The sequence below is a fragment of the Myotis brandtii genome, unplaced genomic scaffold (genome assembly GCF_000412655.1).
Source record: "Myotis brandtii unplaced genomic scaffold, ASM41265v1 scaffold209, whole genome shotgun sequence".
Taxonomy (NCBI): Eukaryota; Metazoa; Chordata; class Mammalia; order Chiroptera; family Vespertilionidae; genus Myotis; species Myotis brandtii.
Genome location: NW_005357806.1, coordinates 1836077 through 1842303, shown reverse-complemented (window position 1 = coordinate 1842303; position 6227 = coordinate 1836077).

Sequence of the window (6227 nt, the reverse complement as noted above, 5' to 3'; positions counted from 1 at the left end):
GGTTATTAATACTAAGTAGGATCTTTATCAGACACTAAGTTCCCTCCCATTTTTTCCTTAAATAAAATTGAGGTGGTTCTGAGAGAGTGGGAGGCGTAGATAACACAGAATTGCCACAGTGCATGGAAAAAAAACCTAAATTTATGTTTAGGAGGCTGACTAATGGTTTCAGGATAGCTGAGGTCAATTGTTGACCAATGGAGTCACTGCACCCCTTTAGTCTGTGCAGGTCCAGTGCTACACTAGAACCAAACTAGCTTCTGCTTGGAGACACAGGGATGCGCATTAGATCGTCTTCCGTACCCTCTGAGAGTGGCTAGCCAGAAATAACAGGACGTCAGCTACGCAATAAATCTGAGGAATAGAGAAGGAGAAGGGAGCATTGCTGAGCATCTAGTATGTGCCTAACTCTATTTAAAAATATATTTGCATTTTATTATATCCTTAAAACAATTATATGAGATAGACATGAGGAGTCATTTCACATATGTAGAATGTGTTGGTCTCTCCACATTTATTGGACACTTAGTCTCAAACCCACACATGATCTGTCTGTCCTCTCTATAGCGTGATGAATTCATGTTGTTTCGTGAATTCAAGAACTATCAAATGAGTCTGTTCTTCATGAAGGGCATTGAATTAAACATAGACTCTGCTTGCTTTAAAGCAAGGAATTTAAGGTCTGAAGAAGGAAACCTACCTCTAAAAAAATGTATAAAATAAAACATGGTAAGTGACAGTAAAAAAGAACAGCTAGTACATTATGGAGTTTAGAAGGATGAATTAGACCACTGACAGAAGGGACTTTGAGGAGCTGCTTGGAGGAATTGGGATTTTAGATTCCCCCAAGATTCAGTGGGATTGGACATAGAGAGGTTGCTGGAGAGAACACTTTAGGCGGGAATAGCAGGAATGTGTCATAGTTCACAGAATTGATATGAAAGAGCAAAGTGCACTGTCATGATACTTCTGCTCTAATGCTAAGGGCAACTGGCTGAGTGGCTCTTCAAACTAAGGAACAAAGTGTTTGAAATACTTTGTTTGCAATGGGAGCTTCCCAAGCTGAAATGCACTCAGCAGCCTACACAGAAATGCAAGTCAGGCAGAGAGATAAGGCAGCAAACACCTACTTACTTTAAAGCCTCAGCTTTCTGAGACTCAAAAAAGTAATCCACTTGAAAGGAATTTAACATGAACGTGCCTTGAACAATTACCAGAGGTGGTTCAAGTATGTTGTTTAATCCAAGTTCTTTGAAAAGGTCTGGGGGCTCTTGATGGTTGTATTGCATTTATTATTTCCGTATTACTGTCTTGTCTCTAAAGTTGAAACAGACGAGCAATTGTTGAAACAGTGCTGGTCTGGAAAGAATCCTATAGCAACACAAGAAATTCTGGGAAGAAATGACCCTGGTGTTGACTGTTTTTAGTTCCATGGGCCCTAGAGAATTCTGAATTGTTGACATACCTGTAAGATTGAGTCAGCAGATAAGCTGCTGAAAAACATGAGCTATATGGGGCTGATCTGTTGATAAATACCCTGCAAGGATCTTTAACCCAGTCAGTTTCTCTCTAGTGCCTTCATATTGGTGGGTGGTTTTCATTGTAAATCACTCTAACTCGTGTTGTTATTGTAAACTCTGCTGAACACTTTTAAAGTTACCTGTAACTCATGGGGGTGGAGGCAGAGGGGCAGAGGTGTACAGCAGCATTGTGAAATGAGTCTGTATTGTAGGGAGTTTTTAAAATTCTTTTGTAAAAGTCACAGAGAAGACATTTAAGGATTGCAAGTATTAGCAAAGGGAAAAATTTTAAATGTCCATATCCTAGTTATTACACTTTGGGAATACTACCACTTTACATATTACATTGTCCCCCCCTGGGTGCCCATGTAGGAAGAAAGTCATGTTTTAAAGTGTTGTCTGTAATACTTATAAAATACAATGAACAACAGTATCTTAATAAAATTTGCAATTTCTTTCAAATTTTACCTTAAAAACTTGAGGCATGCCATTTACTGAATGGTTTCCCTGGCCAATATTTTTTTAATATCTGGCATCAGGGGGAATTCTGGAGAAAGGACGAGAACTGGCTAAGGCAGCAAAAAGGCAATTGATAGGTGTTACTGGGGATGGGGAGTTAGACACTGTTCAAATCCTGTATGAATTCTTTTATTGCCAAAAAGGAATTCCAGGAATGAAGCAATTCTGGAAGCGAAGTGACTAGTCATTCTGAAGGTAGGAGAGATTAGGAGAGGGGAGAAAAAAAAAGAGTTCAATGATGAGGTGGTAAGGTCATGGCCATGCTGCACTGAATGAAAAGTGTTGGTAGTGCCACCTGATTTAATATTCCATGTCTGCCTAATATTGCCCATGGGTGACCTTTTGTCCAGTGTCTAGCAAATTGCTTGCAGAGAATTTTAAAAAAAAGTCTTTTGGTTTTTTTTTTAGAAATTCTTCTGATTATAATTAGTTGAAGGAAATAGAATGTTAAGACAATGCTGATTACAAAAAAATGAGCTCTTCACCCCTAGAAATGGTGAGAGCACATCTTTTGTGGGTAAGGCAGGGTCTGGTAGAGAGGTTTCAGAATCAATGGAACAGTGTATGATTGTAAATGTTCCTTGCCTATGTGTCACAGATAAGATACAGGAAATTACCTTAAGGAGAAGAAGACTGTTCACTCTGGCCTTTTAAAAGGCTCCATTAATGTTATCTATGCCCTGTGCTACTGGTTCCAATCATAGGAACACAGGGTAGCACACTTGAATTAGATATTCTAGGTATTTGTTGTTCACATTAGCTCATTCTCCTAAAGTGTTTTGGATATCAACTGTAAATGGTTTTCCCATATAATAAATTAAGGCTACCCATATTTATATTATTTTCTCTTCAAATAGTTAACATTGATTTTACACTCAAATTGAATTTCTGGTCTGATCAATAAAAATTATTTTCTGAGAGGACGCATATTATTGGCAACTTATCAATGATAATAATGAAATGTAATAACAAAATGTTGCTAAGACCTCAGGTATTTAAAAATCAGACTTGATTAATGTGACTTATAATAATACAAGAAGCCCGTTGCAGGAAGATAGCTCCCGTCTCTGCCCCTCCTACCCCACCCTTCTCTGCCGCTTCTCTCCCGCCCGTCTCCACTACCTCAGCTCTGTTGCTTGGCTTCCTTCTACAGTGTCTTCAGTCTTTGCTCCCAGCCGGTATATGCAAATTAGCTGCCATATTTGTTGGCAGTTAATTTGCATATTGCTCTGATTAGTCCATGGTGGGTGTATCGGAGGTACGGTCAATTTGCATCTTTGTCTATTATTAGATAGGATAATTTAGTTCTATCTCAGGTGACATTCAGGAATTTTAAGTTATACAATTCTGAGATTAATGTTTTCCAGCTATTTTGCATGTACACAAATATGTGAAGACAGAAGCACCATACTTCTCCTGGGGAAATAAACAGTAAAAGGCAGTGCAAGTGGGATATACAAAATTAGGAAAAAACTTAATCTTTGTAGTAGAATGAGCCATCTCACTCCCCTGCCTTATTAGGGTAAGAATAATAATAGAATTTCAGGTCCTCTTCCAATGGAAATATTAAGAAATCTATTGTGTATCTCTGTGTAATGCAGTTAATGATGATTGGATGATTGAATATGGGACATAAAAACAGTTGTTATGTTCTTAAATACTTAAAGATGAGCTAGGGAACCCAATATGTAGCCTTAGAGAAAAATGCATATTTACAAAAAAGAAAACACAATCACCACTACCATTAAAATAATTCACATATTTATATTCTTGGAATAATCAGCTTTAGGCTTTAACAATATTAATTGGCCAAAGCATGATAACCAGATTTCAGCCATTCCTTTATTTTCAGAAGAAAATATTGCTCATTAGAAGTTTAGTAAATTGTTCCCACTAAATCTTAAATCTCAGTAATACAACCATGGGATGGGGTTGAGAAGGATCACATCAGAATTATTGTATCTTGATTACCTTTTTTTCTTTGAAGGAAACAAACAGGAACTTTTCTTGACAGATAATCGGAAGTTATTATAGACCACCAAAATATTACAGATAAATAAACAAGCCACACAGAGAAGAGAATGAGAGTAAATATATATTAACCAAATGTCTAACTAACCTTGCCAAAATGAGCATAGTCAGCTTTCTTAGTCACTCAGGAAGAAAGTCTGCCTACATTTGGGAGAAATTTTTCTTCCCTATATGTTTCCAGAAAGACAGAGAAACAGTAGAAAATATTTGAGTATCTTACATGTACTCCAAGGCAAAAACACACAAACAACCACTTTCCTCACATTTTGGCTCCATGGTGGCAAGCCACCGGATACATGTCAACCTGAAGCATTAAGTGTCAACTGAATTGTGTGACTAGCAGATTTTGAATGGACAAGGAAATATGACTCATCAACAATTAACGTGTCAACTGCTAATGCAGGACTGTACTAGACATGGAAGTAAAGGACGTGAGTCTTCATGTTGAGGAGGTAAAAATTTACTGGAAAGATAAGGTAACCTCTTCCTGTTTTAGTCTGGCCTCACTCCAATCCATTCTCCCTATAGCTACTAGAGGAAATTTTCTGAAGTCTCATCAAACCATCTTCTGATTTATTAGCCTTCTGATTCATTTTCTTGCTGTTATCTGCAAGAGTAAAATCCTCATTCAACATGGCATTCCAAAGTCTTCATGATCTAATGCCTGCAACTCCTCAACTGTCATCCTATCACCACTACTCCCACGGCCCACCAAACAAACATGTGCATTTATCTTACATGGTGTTCTTACTCCTACCCCTACCCCACTCCTCCCTCCCTTTTCTGGGCCTGGTTAACTCTTGCAAGCCCCTCAAAACGCAGTTCAGTTGTGTCCTCCATGGGCAGCCTTCCCTCACCCCTCCTCCACCTCACAGTATAGAAGGAGATCTTAATACAAGTTAAAGATTTGGTCATTATGAGTCACAGAAGATGTTTCAGCAGAGGAGAAACATGGAAAATGCAAAGGTTTTCTGAAACCACACTTGGCAGATTTGGTGGATTTAAAAGAGAAGGGATAGAAGTTGTGAAAATCAGTTGGAAGGAAAAAGGTTAGCCCTGGCAATTGAGAAGCTATAGAAATAAGATGACTTAAGACCATTACAAAACCTGTAGTGAGTTTTATAAAGAAAAAAAAATTTAAATTTGTGAGTTCCAAAAATTCATCTTTTTGACTGTTGCATCATTGTGAGAGTATAATGTGATACTTGTCATTACAATTCTAAAGTAATCATTATGGGGATATCTCAGCAAGTGAATTGGTAGGAACGCCAAAGGAGACAAATTATACGAATTAAGAGATTTAGACATTTCCAGGCTGTAGCAATGTAGTACTTAGCCAGTGCTAAGTTACCAGTTTATAATGACAAATTCTATAATCACATATTCTGGCTACTCAAACAAAATACATTTATAGCCACCAGCACTATGAAAGGGCCTTTTTAATCTGTATTTTTTTTTGTAGTTATCTATTGCAGTAATTTGAAATTGGCCCCAAAATGCCATAAACTGATACATCAATTTGATAACCTCAAATTGCTTAGGGGGCTCCTGAAAAGTAAGGATTTTTGGTGGCTGGTTGGTATATCCATTGACTAGTCACAGAGTGGCACATGGAGCATGTGGCCCATTCTCCCAAGAGAGCTGGTCTGTCCCTGGCATAGTCAACTTTGTTGGGAGGCAGCCGTGCTCACCACTATGCCACCAATGCCGACGGCTGGTATATTCAACTTAGTAAGAAATCATAGGCAGTACTATCCAGGCGTACCCCCGCTACACTGAATTGTTTCTTAGGGTTGATTATGTGAGCTGTGTTAACTGTAATAAGAATTACACAATAATCACTACTGCACACATTTTGTTAATTTCTCAATAATGTGAAACATTATTAGACTTTGATGTGCTTTAAAACATCTTTTCACCATTGTTTTTGAAACCAACAACTTCTACTCGTTTTCCAGCCTGAGCAAGTACCTACCTGGGTTCTATGCAATGTGTGAAATTGTTGCATATCTGGTCATTTTTCTTATCTAATCTAATAAAAGAGAAACATGGTAATTGGCATACGACCGCTACCCTTCCCATTGGCTAATCAGCATATCCTTATGCAAATTAACTGTCAGCCAAGATGGCGGCCGGCAGCCAGGCAGCTGGAAGCGA